Source organism: Epinephelus lanceolatus, chromosome 11, assembly GCF_041903045.1.
Source record: "Epinephelus lanceolatus isolate andai-2023 chromosome 11, ASM4190304v1, whole genome shotgun sequence".
In the NCBI taxonomy this organism is placed as follows: Eukaryota; Metazoa; Chordata; class Actinopteri; order Perciformes; family Serranidae; genus Epinephelus; species Epinephelus lanceolatus.
The window spans coordinates 3,119,572-3,142,820 of NC_135744.1; the positions used below are offsets into that span (position 1 = coordinate 3,119,572).

Below are 23,249 nucleotides of genomic sequence, written 5' to 3' on the forward strand. Positions count from 1 at the left end.
CACCTTGGGCGAACCATCCCTCAGCTAAATTAAATTAAATAATAATAGGGACTTATTGACTTATTCATACTTCAAAAACAGCATCAATAAATGATTAACATAGGGGGGATCAATATAAAATAAAAAAATAAAATAAAAATCAACCAGCCACCCTCCTCCCCTGACAAGTAAAGAACAGTCCCTCCATAAGTAAAGAACAGTCCCTAAAGTGCGGTGAGATTTGTGGACCGTTACCTGCCACAATGACAGAAATGTGAACGGCTCCTTTCTCCTCTGACACGCCACATACCTGTGTGCCGCCACGGCTCGGTTGTCCAGGTACTACTGGGCAGTCATGACACCAATGAAAGAGCAAAATACTGGACCTGGAGTCGGACTTCTCTGTCGCCGGGGTTATGTCCCTACTGGTTTCCAATTTAACTGGTTTCCTTACCAAACAGCTGCAGATGTGCTGCGCCTCCATCAGCAGATTTGTCACAAATTCACAAACATACACAACATATTACTGGCGATTTTAAAGTCGCAGCCCACATCTACCACAGCGAATATGCTTCTGTAAATGAGCACTACGTACCAGCAACATTAAAGAAAGTAAAGAAAATATGAGATACACAAATTTGCATCAAGCTGGACTCGATTTCACGTCAACCAAAAGACAACATAACACAAACCGCACGTCTAAATGTGTGAGCCACTGAGACTCACAGAGAGCAAGGCTTTCCTCAGGTATTAGTAAATGACATCAGCATCCAGGTAACATTTTGATTTGGGCTGACCTGAGACAACTGGTTACCCTTGGCTCGCCTTGAACACACATATTTATCAATGTTTGTTGTTCTTTTTCCACGAGTCTACAAACATATTCAGTGCCACATTACAGTCTGCACAACACTGCACACTATGACAAAGCCTGTCATGTTTAAAAAGTGACTGCCAACCAGGCCTCATATGCCTCGCGGCGTATTCCCCCGACATTTGTTCGGAATATTTAAAAACTTCTAGCTTTTAGCTAGCCTCATATTTAACAATGTCAAACACAACACAGAAGACCCAAAGCAACCACACTGACTACATCTCCCAGAAAGCCCAGCTCTCTGGGAGCATGCGCGAAGCAGTCTCTAGACGGCAGCGCGGACATGTCAAGACACGACCCGTGTTTACCTACTGCACGTACCGCCTACAAGTTACAAAAGCCACGAAACACAACACAATGCTCTACAACAGACCACGGAGTCAAAGTCGCCGTTCACCACGCCATCGTCCACATTAGCTCACAGGGTGTTCAACCACCGGCATGTCTCGGCTAACATCGACCACCGAGAATGCTCCCGGGAGTTAGCCGAGTGCTAGCCGAGAGAGATGCGCTACACACACATTAGAGGCTGAACGCTTATAATGCTTATAAACCACAAATTATAAGTTACCTAAAGCACGTCGGGATAGCGTGGTGAACGTCAACACACAACCATTTATTTATAATTCAACCATCATTAGCAGGCTGTTTGCAGCTAGCAGTTGTTACTCTGCTTACCAACGGACTGTGTGCTCCTGCCGAAGGTCTGAATACAATGAGCTGTCACCGTGAAAACAAGAATACTTACGTACGCACCCACGATTAACCCCTTAAAGGGTCTCAGGCATACAACACAACAAAAATGAATGTTTTAACCAAACAATTTACATGGCAGGTATCTTTGTTAAAGGAAGAGAGTGGCTGCAGCAGCTCAATAAATTATTTACATTTCTTATAAGTAAACATAACTTAGTCCCAATAATTTTACCAAGTGACAAAGTCTTGACAGGCAGTTCTGTCCCACCGGTCTCAAAACAGCAGGCACTGACAATTAAAGGTAATGTACCTACTCATATGACTATAGGGATTACAGCAATAGGCGAATTTGCCAAAATGTCGAACTATCCCTTTATATGTAACATCACTTTCTTGTCATATTAGCCTTTGAGAAAGTCATTAAATGTTGTTCACTGTTTTTAATAATTGGGTGAAAATTAAATTTAAAAACAGTCCCCTGATTGCTCCTCACTTTGGTTTGATTCATATTCCACATATTAAACAAAATAAAAGTTTTCTCAATCGCTATTTCAGCTTGAGTAGCTTTTACCACCAACAGATGCTGATTACCACACATCTTGTCTCCTAAAATCCTGTTGAGTAGATGAACATGTTTGGAGTAGACCATTGGTGGTAGAGACTTTTTTTGTGCATCTGGGCAACTTACACACACATTTTCATCTTCCTACTCCAAAAAAACTCCCCTATGGGGAGGGGTTTTTGAAAATTTCAAGGGGGCGCTATAGAGGCATTTTGTCCTCCCCCATGGGCGACGCCCCTATCAGATGCAAGAGCTCGCCATTCTTGACCTGTGTATCAATTTTCATGAGGATATGAGGTCGCTGAAGCCATCAAAAAGCCAAACGCATTTGATGGAGAGGGCAGCGCCATAGTGGCCATGCCCCTTGACACAGACAAAAACTTTTAATAACTTTTGATCAGCATGGTCTCAGGGTGATCTGTACCAAATCTGAAGTTGATTGGACAAAATCTGTAGGAGGAGTTCGTCAAAATACAAGGTGTCGAAATCACAAAATCACCACCAAAATGAAAAGTTTAAATCAAAATGGCTGACTTCCCATTTGGAGTAGACCATTGGTGCCAGAGACTTTTATGTGCGTCTGGACAACAACTATAACTTTTCATCAGCATGGTCTCTGGATGATCTGTAAAAAATTTGAAGTCGATTGGATAAAATCCCTAGGATGAGTTCGTTAAAATACAACATGTGGAAATCACGCCAAAATGACAAGTCAAAATCAAAATGGCCGACTTCCTGTTTGGAGTAGACCATTGGTGCCAGAGACTTTTATGTGCGTCTGGACAATATACACATGTGTACCAATTTTCATGTTCCAACTCCAAAAAAAACCTTATGGGGAGGGGTTTTTGAAAATTTCAAGGGGGCGCTATAGAGGCATTTTGTCCCCCCCCATGGGCGACGCCCCTATCAGATGCAAGAGCTTGCTATTCTTGACCTGTGTATCCATTTTCATGAGGAGATGAGGTCGCTGAAGCCATCAAAATGCCAAACGTATTTAGTGGCGAGGGATCGATAGTCGCCACGCCACCACATGGACACCATTAGACGTAGCTTCACAGCGTTCATAAGGTAGCTTCACCAACTTGTTCTGCATGCATTAGAAGTGGAATGAAGTTGATACGCTCAAGTTTGTGGCATTAGTACATGTTAAAGTAAAAACTGGTCACTTCCTGTTACCACCAGGGGGCGCTATGAGTAAGGTGGGATATTAACCTATCGGGGCGTTCGGGGCGGAGCCATCATCATGTCCAGCAAGTTTGAAGCTGCTACGATCAAGTATGTGGGCGTGAGAGCCGTTCGAAATTCGATGGCAAGAAAACGAAAAGTCGCCAAAATTTGTCACGTCCTAGCGGCCACGTCCCTTGACACAGAGAAAAGCTTTTAATATCTTTTGATCAGCATGTTCTCAGGATGATCTGTACCAAATTTGAAGTCGATAGGGCGAAATCCCTAGGAGGAGTTCGTTCAAATGTAAGTTGTGGAAATCGCCGTAACAAAAAAATTCAAAACAAAATGGCCGACTTCCTGTTGGGATTTCACCATGACGTTAAGAGACTTTTTTGTGCGTCTCGGTATGATACATGTGTGTACCAAATTTCGTTTGCCTACGACAAACTAACCCCAATGGGGAGGGTATTTTGACCATGTGCAACCGCCCAAAAATATTGAATTTCGGATGTGGCCGGATGAATGTGGAGAGTTAGAAGCATTTTCAAATTTGGGAAAGGGCCGAAATAGGGACACGAAATGTCGCAAGAATAACAATAATAATAAACAGCACAATTTCAATTTCAATTTCAATTTCTTCCTTTATTTTGAGGATGAGATGAAAAAAAACAGCACAAAACAAAAGAAATCTACTGTGTAAATATGTTCAAAATGTTGTTTTACTGAGATTTATGAAATCCAATATGGCCACCGCCTAATGACGCCACAATATGCAAATTAGATGAGTTAATGTACTCCCATCAGATTCCCCTCCCTTTTTTTTGAGGATGAGATGACAAAAACAACACAAAACAAAATAAATCTACTGTGTAAATATGTTCAAAATGTTGTTTTACTGAGATTTATGAAATCCAATATGGCCGCCGCCTGGTGACCCCACAGTATGCAAATTAGATTAGTTAATTTACTCCCATGACAAACTTTGGGTCATGATGAATAGTTTTCTCATTTACAGTATGCCTTTATCTCTCACCACTTTCAAGCCACAGTCTTTTGAAATGTTGAAATGAAAATGGAATATTTTCCTCAATAAATAAGTAGGAGATGTTTTTTTTAAGAGCATGTTTGAGGCGAAATCTTACTTTGAAAGGGCAAATACCTCACTTCCTGTTGGAATTAGGTCATGGGTGTCAGCGCGTGATTTGTATGTCGAACACGGCAGTTTTGGTTAGATATTTCTACGACATTCCTACGGGCCACAGTGGCCATTTTAGTGCACCTAGGTGGTGCTAGAGAGCCCATTTTGGCACTTTAGGGGTTAATAATGTGTATTTGCTGTTTCAAATGAAGATTCTGCTGCTGTAATCTGTCCTTTAAAGATTGTGAGACACACAGACAGAGAGAGCCCTGTGTGGCCGTTAGTGTATGACAAGAAGATTTTTTAGGAAAGGCAGTTTTAAGGCAAAATCTTACTGTGAAAGGGCAATTAGCTCACTTCCTATTGGATTTAGGTCAGGGGTGTCAGCGCGTGATTTTTAGGTCTTCATGAGACGAACACGGCAGTTTTGGTTTCATGTTTCTACGACGTTCCTACAGGCTGTAGCGGCCATTTTTGTGTGCCTAGGTGGCGCTAGAGAGCCCATTTTGGCACTTTAGGGGTTAATTTCATGATTTTCTAAAATTTTTCACCGGTTCTGATGTGCGTGCCAATTTTGGTGAGTTTGGGTGGGTCAAATTCCAGTTCCTGCCTCCGGGCTCGGTCCCTAATAATAAATAATAATAAACAGCGCGATTACAATAGGGTCCTCACGGACGACTTCGTTGTCGCTCGGGCCCTAAAAATAATTAAAGCTGCGAAGCAGCGTTGGTAGGGACCTCGGCCCCTCGCCGTCGTCCCCCAGCTCACAATCAATCAATCAATCACTCAGTCAATTTCACAAATCACAATTTGCCACACACACACACACACACAAACGCACACAGGCTTGTGTCTGTCAGAGTGAAGCCATTGTTATGCTAATTAATGACCATGTAATTAGGTGACAGCACAGGCACTTCAAGCTCAGTTTGACTAATGACTAATGATAACAGAATCAGCAGGAGGCATTTGACACCACAGCAGCAACACAACTTCACACGTCACACTATCCAGGCACCGCTGTGATAGAAGTTAACCTGCGAGACAGTGGAGCACAAAGGCTCTGGAGAAGAGGCCAAGTTACTGACATGCAGTACGGCAGAGTTAGTGACATGCAGAGAAGGAGAGAAGGGAGAGAGAGGAGAGAGGGGGGAGAAAGAGAGACAGAGAGAGAGAGGGAGGACAAGGAGTGGAGTGTGTGTGTGTGTGTGTGTGTGTGTGTGTGTGTCTGTGTGTGTGTGTAATTGTGTCGCTAAAAATTGCAAATTATGAGCTGCAGGTTGCTTTAAGGTTACATTATTTTTTTTCTCCATGTCTCTCTTTCTCTCTCTCTCTCTCTCTATATATATATATATATCTCCCTGTCTTTCTCTCTCATACATACACCCACAATGAATATTTCGTATGTATACTCTGACTAGGAGTTAAAAATCAAAAAAAAAAAAAAAAAAAAAATTTTTTATGGTTGTTTTTCAACAAAGACAAAAACAGTCCTGAAGGGGAACAGTGTCTATTTTTATTGAAAAATAGAAACTGCCCCAAAAAATGATAATGCATCAAAATTGGTGTTGTTATTAATCTTTTACATATCACAGACTGTGATAAATTAAATAAAATAAAAGATCCATCCAACATTTATTATATAGTTAATCTTAATTCATGTTTTTTTTTTTTTTCATTAAAGTAACAGTGACTTCATGTAAATAAAATGGCAAATAAATTGTGAAAATCCTCAAAAGGAATGAATATTTGATATGCATAATCTGAGTACAAGTTGGTTAAAAGATTTAAGCAAAAAATTTAGAGAAATATATTAATATTTAATATTTTTTAGTTGTTAACACGGTTCCAAAGGGGACAGGTGTGATTTTTTATAAGATGGCCCGCAGGGTTAAAAATGCAAGGTTCTTATGAAGGTGGTGTGAGCTTATAATTTGAAACTTGTAGACACAAGCCATGTGACCTAATGAAACTTTGACATGTGTGATGATCAAACAACACATCCATATTCATTTGAAATGTGACCTAGTGAAAGCTTGAGTGATGTGTACTAGCTGCTTTGAGGATCTAAGTGCAGCAAACAGATACAAATATATACTAAGACCTACAAATGTTGAATTAATATCTGATTGTATACATATGTGACACTAATCATATGTGTATAATAACAGTAGAAGTATGACACACACAGACAGACAGACATAGACGGCCGTGTTCTCGACATGCAGAGAGGGAGAGAAGGGAGAAAGAGGACAGAGGGGGGGAGAGAGAGAGAGAGAGAGAGAGAGAGAGAGAGAGGGGTGACAGGGAGTGGAGTGTGTGTGTGTGTGTGTGTGTGTGTGTGTGTCCGTGTCTGTCTGTGTGTGCCATCCTTCTACTGTTATTATACACATATGATTATTGTCACATATGTATACTATCAGATATTAATATATTCTTCCCACATGTTGTACCACAATAGCCAGAATCATAAGTCAAACTCAATTTTAAAAACTGTAAAGGGTTCTTATGAAGGTGGTGTGAGCGTATATTTTGAAAGTTGTAGACATAAGCCATGTAACCTAATGAAACTTTGACATGTGTGATGATCAAACAACACATCCATATTCATTTGAAATCATGTGACCTAGGGAAAGCTTGAGTGATGTGTACTGGCTGCTGTGATGATCTAAGTGCAGCAAACAGACACAAATATATACTAGTTAATGTCAGTGGAGAAACTGAGCAGGACTACTTGTATTCCAATTCTTAATGAGTTAAAAGACTTTAACCAGGACATCTTGTATTTACAGGTTTTTGGTATCATGCATTTCTTTCAAAGTTTTAGGAATGACTTTGGTAAATGTTATACTGTCATCTCTGTGTGACCACACACACACAGACACACTTCACTCTGACACACAGGCTGTCAGAGTGAAGCTTTTGTTATGCTAATTAGGGACTGCATGCAGCTCACACAGACAGCAGAATGGGTTGAAAGTTTCTCAAACTAGTCCTTTTAGCTCCCAAACCGTGGGTCCCATCTTCAATCTGAAAGCATCCCCAGATAGATAAACTTGTTCTGAACGCACAAATATAAAGCTTGTATGTCTATGGACTGAAAAATGTCACCTTAATCACAAGTTTACAGTGTGTTGGCCCTCATCTTTTCTGACAGAGATCATCATGAGGAGTTGTGTCCTGCACCTTCTAACGCTTCTAAAATCAAAACCGTTCAAGTTATGACAAAGTCCTTCACAAGTAATGTTCAGCAGGGGTAGAGCTGTAATTTGTGCAAGTTTGAAGCAGTTATGATAAACGGTGTAGGAGCAAATAATTTTTGAGCGACAGAATTTGTGAAAAACGCCATCTTACATTCAAAGACCGACAGCGCACTTCCTGTTGGAGTTAGGTCAGGGGTTGCAGTGCGACATTTGTAGATCTTTATGAGACGAACGAGACAGTTTTGGTTTGGTCTTTCTAAGTGGTTCCTACTCGTCGCACCGGGCATTTTAGTGTGTCTAGGTGGCACAACAAATCGTCAGGAGGTTTTGGAGCACATCACCTGAAACACGCCATAACATCCAAACCATTCGAGGATTGAAAAAGTTATGCACAATAATTGATAAGGACACTTTGAACAATAATGTGTGCGAGTTTGAAGCCGATACGATAAACGGTGTAGGAGGAGATGTTTTTTAAAGGAATTTCTTTTTTTGAGGAAAACTCTTACTTTGAAAGGAAATAGCTCACTTCCTGTTGGGTGGCGCTAGAGAGCCCATTTTGGCACTTTTCAGATTAATTTCTTCATTTTATAAAATTTTTCGCCAGTCGTGACATGCGTGCCAAGTTGGTGAGTTTTGGAGCATGTTCAGGGGGTCAAATTCCAGTTTAAAGTCGCGTACGCTGAAAGAAAGAAACAAAGAATAATTAAAGCTGCAAGCAGCGTTTGGCGGGACCTCGCACTCGCGCCCGTTTTGGCCCCCAGCTTATGTCGTCACTGTGAATTATTTAGAAATATCAAACATGTTGCCACAAACATCAGAAAATCCTTACAGAGCTGAACGTTTTGATGTTTGAATGCTTTCTGTAGCTGTAGGTATGGATAAGTGATGTCACGATATGCAAATTAGATGAGTTAATTTATTCCCATCAGATTCCTCTTCCTTTATTTTGAGGAAGAGACAACAAAAACAGCACAAAACAAAAGAAATCTACTGTGTGAATCTGTTCAAAATGCTGTTTTACTGAGATTTATGAAATCCAATATGGCCGCCGCCTAGTGACGTCACGGAATGCAAATTAGATGAGTTAATTTACTCCCATGACAAACTTTGGGTCATGATGAATAGTTTTGTCATTTACAGTATGCCTTTATCTCTCACCACTTTCAAGCCACAGTCTTTTGAAATGTTGAAATGAAAATGGAATTTTTTTTTGCTCAATAAACTCTGGCGCCTAAAGGGTCAAAATGGAGATTCTGCCCCTGTCATATCTGCATGTAAGATTTAGACACACACACACATCATGTTTCTGTGAGTTTGTGTGTGACAGCGGTTGCCATGGTGATGAAGTAGGTGCACCTGGGAGAAGAGCAGAGAGAGACAGACAGAACACAGAGAGAGACCTGTTGTAGTGGAGATTTAACTCCTCGAACAAGTTCTACCCATTCCCAAACCGTTGGTCCAATCATGAAAAAAATGTGATGATCAGAGAGATAAAGTTATACAGAAGATCTGTTTAGCAGCAGTTGAGCTGTCATGTGTGCGTCTTTAAAGCCGATACAATAAACGGTGTAGGAGGAGATGTGTTTTTTTAAGAGCACGTTTGAGGTGAAATCTTACTTTGAAAGGTCAAGTAGCTCACTTCCTGTTGGAATTAGGTCATGGGTGTCAACGCGTGATTTGTAAGTCAAACACACCAGTTTTGGTTTGATCTTGATACGACATTCCTACGGGCTGCAGTGGCCAGTTTAGTGCACCTATGTGGCGCTAGAGAGCCCATTTTGGCACTTTAGGGGTTAATAATGTGTGTGATCTGTTTCAAATGAAGTTTCTGCTGCTGTAATCTGTCCTTTAAAGATTGTGAGACACACAGACCAGAGAACCCTGTGGCTGTGTCTGTGTGTGCAGCCGTTGTCATGGCGATTAATGACTTGCCCGGACCTGTGGCAGACACAGACACGTCAGGAGAGCAGATCACCAAAGGCTGTTTATAAAGGGATTTAACTCCTCGAACAAATGCTTCGCATAACCAAACCGTTGGTCCAAGCAAGAAAATAAAGTGATTTTGAGAGACAACCACGTCTCGTGAACGCACGTGTCGCGTTTTATATTTCTCAAGTCAAAAATGTGGTCAGAGGAGCAAGTTTAAAATGTGTTGCACCCCAGCTGTTTCCAGAAATTTCTCCTCTGAGTTTACATGGGAGTGAATGAGAAAAAAATCAGCGCTCCCTTCGCTTTGGAGCCACTCAGCAAAAATGTGTATGTGTGAGAGATTCCATGTCAACATATCTGTGAGCTGGACAAATTTTCCTACGTTTTGTGGTATAAATTGTGTCTGTACAGTGAAAATTGTGGCCATGGCAGCGAGTTAAAGACAAAAGTTTTAGACGATTTTTAGAGCCCTCTCCACTCTAGCTCACAGCATTCCGTGCAATACACACCCATTGTAAAGTGAGAATTTCTCCACTTTTGCTCATGGTACTTTGAGAGGCACAGATGAAAAACGGTAAAAGATATGAAAAAGATGAAAACATGAGTGAATAGATGAGACCTGTGGCAACATTTGAGAGTTGGAATGGAGTCTGTAACACAAAGTATGGAGACGCTGTAAATGCTAGAAAAAGCCCTAAGATTGGTCTCTTTCTCCCCCCTGCTGCCATTCATTTCCTATGGGACAGCTTTGGAAGATCGCCAGGACGTTTTTCTGACATCTCACCTTATGGAGGCCATAAAATCCAAACTAAGCGAGTAATGAAAAAGTTACGAATAACTTTTGATTAGAACGAGTTGATCTGTCATCTGTGCAAGTTTGAAGCCGATTGGATAAGCGGTGTATGAGAAGAAGATTTTTTAGGAAAGGCAGTTTTAAGGCAAAATCTTACTTTGAAAGGGCAAATATCTCACTTCCTGTTGGATTTAGGTCAGGGGTGTCAGCGCGTGATTTTTAGGTCTTCATGAGACGAACACGCCACTTTTGGTTTCATGTTTCTACGACGTTCCTACAGGCCGTGGCGGCCATTTTTGTGTGCCTAGGTGGCGCTAGAGAGCCCATTTTGGCACTTTAGGGGTTAATGTCATGATTTTCTAAAATTTTTCACCGGTTCTGATGTGCGTGCCAATTTTGGTGAGTTTTTGAGCATGTTTAGGGGGTCAAATTCCAGTTCAAAGAGGCGGCGGGAGAAAGAATAAAGAATAAAGAATAAAGAATAATAACTAGAGAAGCAATTTCTGAAGAAATTGCGGGTGTGAATGCTGCGAGCTGAAGCCACGCTGCAATGCTGTCTTGAATACAATGAAGTTTGAATGATCTGAATGTTTGAAAGTTTGTTGAAAAGCTGACGCCACACTGAATAGCTGCCTTTAATAAAATAAAGTTTGAATGATTAGAATATTTGAATGTTTTACTGAGATTTATGAAATCCAATATTGCCGCCCCCTAGTGATTCCACAATATGCAAATTAGATGAGTTAATTTACTCCCATCAGATTCCTCTTCCTTTATTTTGAGGATGAGATGACAAAAACAGCACAAAACAAAAGAAATGTACTGTGTAAACATGTTCAAAATGCTGTTTTACTGAGATTTATGAAATCCAATATGGCCGCCGCCTAGTGACGCCACAATATGCAAATTAGATGAGTTAATTTACTCCCATCACAAACTTTGGGTCATGATGAATAGTTTTCTCATTTACAGTATGCCTTTATCTCTCACCACTTTCATGCGAAAGCCTTTTGAAATGTTGAAATGAATATTTTCCTCAAATAACTGGCAACTAAAGGGTTAAAATGGAGATTGTGCCCCTGTCATGTCTGCATGTAAGATGTAGACACACACACACATCATGTTTCTGTGAGTTTGTGTGGCACAGCGGTTGCCATGGTAATAAACTAGGTGCACCTGGCAGAAGAGCAGAGAGAGACAGACAGAACACAGAGAAGAGAGCTCTTTTAGAGGAGATTTAACTCCTCGAACAAATTCTTCGCATACCCAAAGCGTTGGTCCCATCATGAAAATAAAGCGATGGCGAGAGACAGCCACTTCTCGTGAACGTACGTGTCGTGTTTTATATTTCTCGAGTCCAAAATGGGGTCACCAGAGCGAGTTACAAATGTGTTGCACCTCAGCTGTTTCCAGAAATTTCTCCTCTCAGATTACATGGGAGTGAATGAGAAAAAAATCGGCGCTCCCTTCGCTTTGGAGCCGCTCAGCAAAAATGTGTACATGTGACAGATTCCATGTCAACATTTCTGTGACCAGGACAAATTTTCCTACGTTTTGTGGTATAAATTGTGTATGTACAGTGAAAATTGTGGCCATATGAGCAAGTTGAAGAGAAAATTCAAGTATGAGTAGAGGGCTCTGTGTGTGTGTCTGTGTGTGCAGCCGTTGCCATGGCGATTCCTGACTTGCCTGCACTTGAGGGCACACACAGACAGCTCATGAGAGAGCAGAGGAGCAAAGGCTGTTTTTAATGGGTTTTCACTCCTCGAACAAGTTCTTCGCATACCCAAACCATTGGTCCCATCATGAAAATAAAGTGATTGTGAGAGACAGCCACTTCTTGTGAACGCACGTGTCGAGTTTTATATTTCTCGAGTCCAAAATGGGGTCACCAGAGCGAGTTACAAATGTGTTGCACCTCAGCTGTTTCCAGAAATTTCTCCTCTCAGATTACATGGGAGTGAATGAGAAAAAAATCGGCGCTCCCTTCGCTTTGGAGCCGCTCAGCAAAAATGTGTATGTGTGACAGATTCCATGTCAACATTTCTGTGAGCAGGACAAATTTTCCTACGTTTTGTGGTATAAATTGTGTATGTACAGTGAAAATTGTGGCCGTATGAGCGAGTTGAAGAGAAAATTTCTTAATTAATTTTCAGCTGCTCTTCACTCTAGTGATGACATCACTCACTCTAGCTCACGCAATACACACCCATTATAAAGTCTGAGAAGGGCTGAAAACTTCATGTATTTTAAACTGACTTTGTAGAAAAATTAAAAGAGATATTGAAAATTTGAATTAGTTCCTGAAAGTCGACAACAGCGTCAACATTTGAGAGTTGGAATGGAGTTTCTACGTCAATGTATGAATTCGTGATATGTGGGTGAAGATGAGTGAGTTTGAAGGATTTTCTCATTGACTTCCATTATAACAAAGTTTCAGAAAACGCTGAATATTTTTGAAAGTTTGAATGGGATTGAAAAGTTGAATCATATGTAAAATGTCAGCAAAATGATGAATATTTTCCATTTTGAATGGAGTTTCTAGCTGAAAGTATGAATCGGTCACAGTTTGAAAAAAGGTGAAATTTTTAGATTTTTGAGGATTCCGTAATGCATTCCCAATGGGAAAAGGATTTGGGAAAAATCGGAAATATCTCGGAAAGTATGAATTTTAGGAAAAAAGTGAATACATCCGTGAATGTCCTAATTCAGCTGAACGTTTTCATGTTTGAACGGTTTTAATCGGTTGAAGTTTGTAGAACTAGTAGCGGTCCAACCGTTTTTGCTCCATCCGCTTTAATAGAAGTCGGAATTTTAACACTGAATTCCCGGGAAAATATGAAGGTTATGGAAAAATTTGAAAGTTTCCGATAATGTCCTAATGAAGCTGAATCTGAAGAAGTTTGAATGGTTTGAATCGGTTGAAGTATGTTGAAGATAACTGATGTTGAAAAACGCGGCGGAAGAATAATAATAAGAAGAAGAAAAATAAAGAATTTTGGTAGTAGAAGAACATAGGTTGTGAATGCTTGCAGCATTCACACCCAAAAAGAAAAATAAAGAATTTTGGTAGTAAAAGAACATAGGTTGTGAATGCTTGCAGCATTCACACCCAATAATAAACGCAGCAAAAACAATAGTGTCCTCGCCTTTGGCGAGGACTGGTCTGTGAGAATGAACGCAGCAAAAAGTATAGGGAGGGTCCTCGCTGTAGGCGAGGACTGCTTTGTGAGTAGTCCACTGCTGTTGGGCCCGGTCACTAATAAACGCACGCAGCAAAAACAAGAGGGTCCTCGCCAAAACAGACGTGTTCGTCTCATCAAGACCTACAAATCACGTACTCGCACCTCTGGCCTAAACCCAACAGGAAGTGAGCTATTTCCTTTCAAAGTAAGAGTTTTCCTCAAAAAAAGAAATTCCTTTAAAAAACATCTCCTCCTACACCGTTTATCGTATCGGCTTCAAACTCGCACACATTATTGTTCAAAGTGTCCTTATCAATTATTGTGCGTAACTTTTTCAGTCCTCGAATGGTTTGGATGTTATGGCGTGTTTCAGGTGATGTGCTCCAAAACCTCCTGACGATTTGTTGTGCCACCTAGACACACTAAAATGCCCGGTGCGAGGGGTAGGAACCACTTAGAAAGACCAAACCAAAACTGTCTCGTTCGTTTCATAAAGATCTACAAATGTCGCACTGCAACCCCTGACCTAACTCCAACAGGAAGTGCGCTGTCGGTCTTTGAATGTAAGATGGCGTTTTTCACAAATTCTGTCGCTCAAAAATTATTTGCTCCTACACCGTTTATCATAACTGCAAGGTTCTTATGAAGGTGGTGTGAGCGTATAATTTGAAACTTGTAGACACAAGCCATGTGACCTAATGAAACTTTGACATGTGTGATGATCAAACAACACATCCATATTCATTTGAAATCATGTGACCTAGTGAAAGCTTGAGTGATGTGTACTGGCTGCTTTGAGGATCTAAGTGCAGCAAACAGACACAAATATATACTAAGACCTACAAATGTTGAATTAATATCTGATTGTATACATATGTGACACTAATCATATGTGTATAATAACAGTAGAAGTATGACACACACAGACAGACAGACAGACATAGACAGCCGTGTTCTCGACATGCAGAGAGGCAGAGAAGGGAGAAAGAGGACAGAGGGGGGAGAGAGAGAGAGAGATAGAGAGAGAGAGAGAGAGAGAGAGAGGGGTGACAGGGAGTGGAGTGTGTGTGTGTGTGTGTGTGTGTGTGTGTGTGTGTGTGTGTGGGTGTGGGTGTGTGTGTGTGTGTGTCCGTGTCTGTCTGTGTGTGCCATCCTTCTACTGTTATTATACACATATGATTATTGTCAAATATGTATACTATCAGATATTAATATATACTTCCCACATGTTGTACCACAATAGCCAGAATCATAAGTCAAACTCAATTTTAAAAACTGTAAAGGGTTCTTATGAAGGTGGTGTGAGCGTATATTTTGAAAGTTGTAGACATAAGCCATGTGACCTCATGAAACTTTGACATGTGTGATGATCAAACAACACATCCATATTCATTTGAAATCATGTGACCTACTGAAAGCTTGAGTGACGTGTACCGGCTGTTGTGAGGATCTAAGTGCAGCAAACAGACACAAATATATACTAGGAGTGGAGTGTGTGTGTGTGTGTGTGTGTGTGTGTGTGTCTGTGTGTGTGTGTGCGTGCGCGTGCGCGTGTAATTGTGTCGCTAAAAATTGCAAATTATGAGCTGCAGGTTGCTTTAAGGTTACATTATTATTTTTCTCCATGTCTCTCTCTCTCTCTCTCTCTCTCTCTCTCTCTCTCTCTCTCTCTCCCTGTCTTTCTCTCTCATACATACACCCACAATGAATATTTGGTATGTATAGTCTGACTAGAAGTTAAAAATCAAAAAAAAATATTTATATTTTTATGGTTGTTTTACAAGAAAGACAAAAACAGTCCTGAAGGGGAACAGTGTCTATTTTTACTGAAAAATAGAAACTGCCCCCAAAAATGATAATGCATCAAAATTGGTGTTGTTATTTATCATTCACATGTCACAGATTGTGATAAATAAAATAAAAAAATCCATCCAACATTTATTATATAGTTAATCTTAATTCATGTTTTTTTTTTGTTTATTAAAGTAACAGTGACTTCATGTAAATAAAATGGCAAATAAATTGTGAAAATCCTCAAAAGGAATGAATATTTGATATGCATAATCTGAGTACAAGTTGGTTAAAAGATTTAAGCAAAAAAATGTAGAGAAATATATTAATATTTAATATTTTTTAGTTGTTCACACCATCCCGAAGGGGATAGGTGTGATTTTTTATAAGGGGGCCCGCAGGGTTAAAAATGCAGGGTTCTTATGAAGGTGGTGTGAGCTTATATTTTGAAAGTTGTAGATAATGAAACTTTGACATGTGTGATGATCAAACAACACATCCATATTCATTTGAAATCATGTGACCTACTGAAAGCTTGAGTGATGTGTACTGGCTGTTGTGAGGATCTAAGTGCAGCAAACAGACACAAATATATACTAAGACCTATAAATGTTGAATTAATATTTGATTGTATACATATGTTACACTAATCATATGTGTATAATAACAGTAGAAGTATAACACACACAGACAGACAGACATAGACGGCCGAGTTCTCGACATGCAGAGAGGGAGAGAAGGGAGAAAGAGGACAGAGGGGGAGAGAGAGAGAGAGAGAGAGAGAGAGAGAGAGAGAGAGAGGGGTGACAGGGAGTGGAGTGTGTGTGTGTGTGTGTGTGTGTGTGTGTGTGTGCGTGTAATTGTATCGCTAAAAATTGCAAATTATGAGCTGCAGGTTGCTTTAAGGTTACATTATTTTTTTTCTCTATGTCTCTCTCTCTCTCTCTCTCTCTCCCTCTCCCTGTCTTTCTCTCTCTCTCCCTGTCTTTCTCTCTCATACATACACCCACAATGAATATTTGGTATGTATTAGTTAAAAATCAAAAAAAATATTAATATTTTTATGGTTGTTTTTCAACAAAGACAAAAAAAAGTCCTGAAGGGGAACAATGTCTATTTTTATTGAAAAATAGAAACTGCCCCCAAAAATGATAATGCATCAAAATTGGTGTTGTTATTTATCATTCACATATCACAGACTGTGATAAATAAAATAAAAAAATCAATCAAACATTTATTATATAGTTAATCTTAATTCATGTTTTTTTTTTCATTAAAGTAACAGTGACTTCATGTAAATAAAATGGCAAATAAATTGTGAAAATCCTCAAAAGGAATGAATATTTGATATGCATAATCTGAGTACAAGTTGGTTAAAAGATTTAAGCAAAAAAATGTAGAGAAATATATTAATATTTAATATTTTTTAGTTTAGTATAATTTTTTATAAGGGGGCCCGCAAGGTTAAAAATGCAGGGTTCTTATGAAGGTGGTGTGAGCTTATATTTTGAAAGTTGTAGACACAAGCCATGTGACCTAATGAAACTTTGACATGTGTGATGATCAAACAACACATCCATATTCATTTGAAATCATGTGACCTAGGGAAAGCTTGAGTGATGTGTACTGGCTGCTGTGATGATCTAAGTGCAGCAAACAGACACAAATATATACTAGTTAATGTCAGTGGAGAAACTGAGCAGGACTACTTGTATTCCAATTCTTAATGAGTTAAAAGACTTTAATCAGGACATCTTGTATTTACAGGTTTTTGGTATCATGCATTTCTTTCAAAGTTTTAGGAATGACTTTGGTAAATGTTATACTGTCATCTCTGTGTGACCACACACACACAGACACACTTCACTCTGACACACAGGCTGTCAGAGTGAAGCTTTTGTTATGCTAATTAAGGACTGCATGCAGCTCACACAGACAGCAGAATGGGTTGAAAGTTTCTCAAACTAGTCCTTTTAGCTCCCAAACCGTGGGTCCCATCTTCAATCTGAAAGCATCACCAGATAGATAAATTTGTTCTGAACGCAAACATATAAAGCTTGTATGTCTATGGACTGAAAAATGTCACCTTAATCACAAGTTTACAGTGTGTTGGCCCTCATCTTTTCTGACAGAGATCATCATGAGGAGTTGTGTCCTGCACCTTCTAACGCTTCTAAAATTAAAACCGTTCAAGTTATGACAAAGTCCTTCACAAGTAATGTTCAGCAGGGGTAGAGCTGTAATTTGTGCAAGTTTGAAGCAGTTATGATAAACGGTGTAGGAGCAAATAATTTTTGAGCGACAGAATTTGTGAAAAACGCCATCTTACATTCAAAGACCGACAGCGCACTTCCTGTTGGAGTTAGGTCAGGGGTTGCAGTGCGACATTTGTAGATCTTTATGAGACGAACGAGACAGTTTTGATTTGGTCTTTCTAAGTGGTTCCTACCCCTCGCACCGGGCATTTTAGTGTGTCTAGGTGGCACAACAAATCGTCAGGAGGTTTTGGAGCACATCACCTGAAACACGCCATAACATCCAAACCATTCGAGGATTGAAAAAGTTACGCACAATAATTGATAAGGACACTTTGAACAATAATGTGTGCGAGTTTGAAGCCGATACGATAAACGGTGTAGGAGGAGATGTCTTTTAAAGGAATTTCTTTTTTTGAGGAAAACTCTTACTTTGAAAGGAAATAGCTCACTTCCTGTTGGGTTTAGGCCAGAGGTGCGAGTACGTGATTTGTAGGTCTTGATGAGACGAACACGTCTGTTTTGGTTTGAGCTTCATACGATGTTCCTACTGGCTGCAGTGGCCATTTTAGTGGTCTGAACTGTTAGGTGGCGCTAGGGAGCCCATTTTGGCACTTTTCAGATTAATTTTTTCTTTTTATAAAATTTTTCGCCAGTCCTGACATGCGTGCCAATTTTGGTGAGTTTTGGAGCATGTTCAGGGGGTCAAATTCCAGTTTAAAGTCGCGTACGCTGAAAGAAAGAAACAAAGAATAATAATAATAATAATAATAATAATAATGAACACTACAAGAACAATAGGGTCCTCACCTTTCAGCCGAGGTCCCTAATAATAAGAATAATAATAAACGCTACAAGAACAATAGGGTCCTCGCCCTTCAGCCGAGGTCCCTAATAATAAACACTACAAGAACAATAGGGTCCTCGCCTTTCAGCCGAGGTCCCTAATAAACAGCGCGATTACAATAGGGTCCTCACGGACCACTTCTTCGTCGCTCGGGCCCTAATAATAATAATAAACAGCGCAATTACAATAGGGTCCTCTCGGACGACTTCGTCATCACTCTGGCCCTAATAATTAAAGCTGCAAACAGCTGTGATCGGGCCCTCACTCTCCCGCGCCATCTCGGGGGGCCAGCAGCATGCATCAATGAAGCGGTTATGTGAAAACTCAGAGTAAGTTAATCCTGACGTGGTGTGACGTTTCATCTTCCTTTTCCAAAAACACCCCTATGGGGAGGAGTTTTTGAAAATTTCAAGGGGGCACTATAGAGGCATTTTGTCCCCCCCATGGGTGACGCCCCTATCACATGTAGGAGCTCGCCATTCTTGACCTGTGTGTCAATTTTCATGAGGATGTGAGGTCATTGAAGCCATCAAAAAGCCACACGTATCAGGTGGCGAGGGAGGCGCCATAGTGGCCACGCCCCTTGACATAGAGAAAAGCTTTTAATGACTTTTGATCAGCATGGTCTCAGAATGATCTGTACCAAATCTGAAGTTGATTGGACAAAATCTGTAGGAGGAGTTCGTTAAAATACAAAGTTGTGGAAATCGCCACCAAAATGAAAACTTTAAATCAAAATGGATGAATGTTTGGAGTAGACCATGGGTGGCAGAGACTTTTTTGTCGTTTGGGCAACATACACATATGTGCCAATTTTCATCTTCTTACTCGTTGAACACAAATTTTTCTAGGGGGCGCCATGTCGCCATTTGGTCCCGTCCACATACAACACTGCCAAAATATCAAATTTTCGACAGACCAAACGCGTGTGCCAAATTTGGTGAGTTTTTGTATGTGGGAAAGGGGCCAAATTGGGGTTTAAATGTTCGTAATAATAATAATTCAAGCTGCAAGCAGCGATGAACGGGCCCTTGTAGAAGCAAAAAATTCAAGGTCCCGAGCCGGGCCAGTTAGCTCGCAACCTCGCTCTTCTCCTCTCAAACGGACTTTCTTTATCTTCCATTAGATATCAAATACTCAGAGGTCAAAAAAATCACTGGAGACACGTAGAATCAGATGCAACTGAGTTTAATGTGCTCGCAGGCAACAAACACATCACAACCCAAATGAGCCAAGCTCCGGAGCAAGGCTGGAATTTCTTTGTTTGCGCTCACTCTTTTATCGTAGAATTTCTGCTGAGTCATCTCTTTCCCTTAATCCTTCTCACTTGGCTCTGATCGTAACATATCCCACCTCTGCTGAGTCACTTTTTCTCCACCATAATGGTGTCATATTTCTGCTGAGTAATGTTTTTCCTAGATCTAAGACCGCCTCCTCTTACTAGGGTCATTCTCAGGACAAGCTGTAATTCCCCTAATTTTCCACTAGTGTTTTCTGAACCCATCCTCATGCAATTTTTAGAAATGATTCACAGTGAGTCCTAGGTACTTCTCCACCACAATGCTTAAGTGCTCAATGAGTGTGTGTGTGTGTGTCATAAGAATACATGAAATATTAAACCAGTGTGTAATTTGTCAGTTGCACAGATTATATTGCTTCAACACATATCTTTTAAAGGTCAGCTAAAAGGTACAGTATATGTCTTCAGTAAATCAGTACATTACACTACACCCTCACAGTCCACGCACGTCAGGGCATGCTACTGTCAGGGGGGCGTGCACCTAGAAGTCTTGTCAGCTGTAATAAATAAAAAAAATAAATGTTATCTCTTACTTACATATCCAGTATACAGGTAGGCACCCAACCCACGTATGTATTTTTCAAAAAAGTAGAAGCTGAATACATGCCCAATAGTTCAAGGTCTTCTGACTCTTTACAAGTTGACATGGTGTCTCTAGCTCAAAGTATGAGGGACAAGAAGAGGTTTAAAGTCAATGAGTTTTGAAGAGGATTTGAAGATTTTCCAATTTACTTCCATTCACACTAATTAGACTGCCACCAGAGTGCCACCTAGTGGCCGATTTGCACTGAATTTTGCACAAACCCTCATCGGGCCATGGAACACAATTAGCCAAAGTGTTGTGGTAATCGGACTGTATTTGGTCAAGATATGAAAGACTGTCTGTTTAGAAAACAATGTGCAGGAATTTGTTGTTTTATATTTTGGCCGTTTTTTGGATGATCAAAATTATTTTAATAACTTTCTGTCAGGAGGGTTGACAGATGCTACATGCAAAGTTTGGTGCAAATCGGTGAAATCGCCTAGGAGGAGTTCGAAAAAGTACGTTTTTCATTTGTCACGATTTAGCGAATGGAAAGTTACCGTGAAGGTGGGCGTGGCTTACACCACACAATTCAGCTGAATTCAGAGAACACGTAAATAGAAGGTTTAACAATGTGCAACATGTTATGTGGGAGTTATTAGCCAAAAACGCTTTTGCATTGAAAATAGCGCCACCTGCTGGTCATTTTTGGTCTGTGAGTTACAGGGGCCAGTCTATACCACCCCTATCAATTTTATTTCCATGAGTGTTATGGTGTTGGCACAGTGCCAAATATTAAATTAGACGGCCACCAGAGCGCCACCTAGTGGTGGATCAGTAAGTCCTTCGTCAGATATCCTCAGGAGGGCATTGACAATAATTATACCAAGTTTCGTTTTAATCCGCCCAACCGATGTTGAGATATAAAATACTTGAATTTAAAGAGCGCCACCTCACCCGAAATTTTGCACAGAGCCTCAGGGGCTCATGGGGAAGTGGTAACCTGAGTTTCATGTCATTCGGATACACCAATGTGGAGATACGCAGCACTTCCTTTTTAGAACAAAATCTGCAGGATGTTCCTATTTAATAACTTGAGCATTGTTTGGACTATCGAAATTCTTTTAATAACTTTTTGTCGGGAGGGTCCACAGATGCTGTGTGCAAAGTTTCATGCCAATCGGTGAAATTGCCTTGGAGGAATTCGAAAAAGTAGGTTTCTGACATTTTGCGAATTTGCGGGAAAAAAACGGAGGCGGAAATGGGCGGAGGCGGAAATGGGCGTATATATACCCTATACCACAAGATTCAGCACAATTCACTGAACGCGTGGATATAAGGTTTTTGAATGTGCGACAAAGTATATGGGAGTTATGAGCCAAAACGCACTTTCCTTAATAATAGCGCCCCCTAGTAGTGGAAATTCAGGAGGACAATAGATTGTAAAATTTTTCGCCAGGTGTGACTTATATTCCAAGTTTCGTAAGTTTTGGGGTATGTTCAGGCAGTGAAAAATGCGATCATTTTGGCGGAAGAAAAAAAAAAATATATATATATACAAATAATCAGGAGAAAAACAATAGGGACCTCGCAGGTCTGTGACCTGCTCGGGCCCTAATTAAAGCTGCAAGCAGCTGTGATTGGGTCATCACTCCCCCATGCAACCGTGGGGGCCTGAGGCACACGGGGGCTGTGGCGCGAAGAGAGAAGGGAGAAAAAAACTGGCAGGAGCGAAAAAAAGGCAATGTTTTGTTCATCCACCAGGGGCATTGGGAGTGTAACTAAATGTGTGCAGGTGTGTCCAGGGGCGGACCCTCATCACACATGTGAAGTTTTGAGCAAATCCGACAATGTCAATGTATAATAGGGCATTTCCTGTTTCCACAAGGGGGCAGCATGAGCAAGATTGCCTTCGAGCATATGGAGGCATTGAGGGCGGGGCTCTTATCATGTACAGAAATTTTGAAGCAGTTTGGATGAACTATGTGGGAGAGAGAGCTGCTTGAATATGCATGGAGATGGATCAAAAATGGCAGCGCCATTGCAGCCAAGCCCTTTGACCTACAGACATGCCAGTCAATTGGAAAGTCAAAATCAAAATGGCCGACTTCCTGTTTGGAGTAGACCATTGGTGCCAGATACTTTTATGTGCGCCTGGACAACATACACATATGTACCAATTTTCATGTTCCAACTCCAAAAAAAACCCTATGGGGAGGGTTTTTTGAGGGGGCACTATAGAGGCATTTTGTCCCCCCATGGGTGACGCCCCTATCAGATGTAAGAGCTCGCCATTCTTGACCTGTGTATCAATTTTCATGAGGATATGAGGTCACTGAAGCCATCAAAATGCCAAACGTATTTAGTGGTGAGGGATCAATAGTCGCCAGGCCGCCACACGGACGCCATTAGATGTAGCTCCACAGCGTTCATAAAGTAGCTTCACCAACTTGTTCTGCATGCATTAGAAGTGGAATGAAGTTGATGGGGTCAAGTTTGTGGCATCAGTACATGTTGAAGTAAAAACTGGTCACTTCCTGTTTCCACTGGGGGGCGCTATGAGTAAGGTGGGATATTAACATATTGGGGAATTCAGGGCGGAGCCATCATCATGTCCAGCAAGTTTGAAGCTGCTACGATCAAGTATGTGGGTGCGAGAGCCATTCGAAATTCGATGGCGAGAAACTGAAACGTCACCAAAATTTGTCACGCCCTAGCAGCCACGCTCTTTGACCTACAGACATGCAGAGCACAACTTTTGATCAGCATGGTCTCTGGATGATCTGTAGCCAATTTGAAGTCGATCGGACGAAATTCCTAGGACAAGCTCGTTCAAATATAAGTTGTGGAAATCGCCGTAACGAAAAAATTCAAAACAAAATGGCCGACATCCTGTTGGGATTTTACCATGACGTCAAGAGACTTTTTTTTGCGTTTGGTTATGATACATGTGTGTACCAAATTTTGTTTGCCTACGACAAACTAACCCCAATGGGGAGGG

General features: G+C 40.7%; 1 protein-coding gene across 2 annotated transcripts in view; it reads left to right on the forward strand.

Annotated features, from left to right (window-relative positions):
* The window catches only part of LOC117265969 (galactosylgalactosylxylosylprotein 3-beta-glucuronosyltransferase 1-like), a 137,151-nt gene that overhangs the window by 95,298 nt on the left and 18,604 nt on the right, over positions 1 to 23,249 (forward strand). The window lies entirely within an intron of this gene.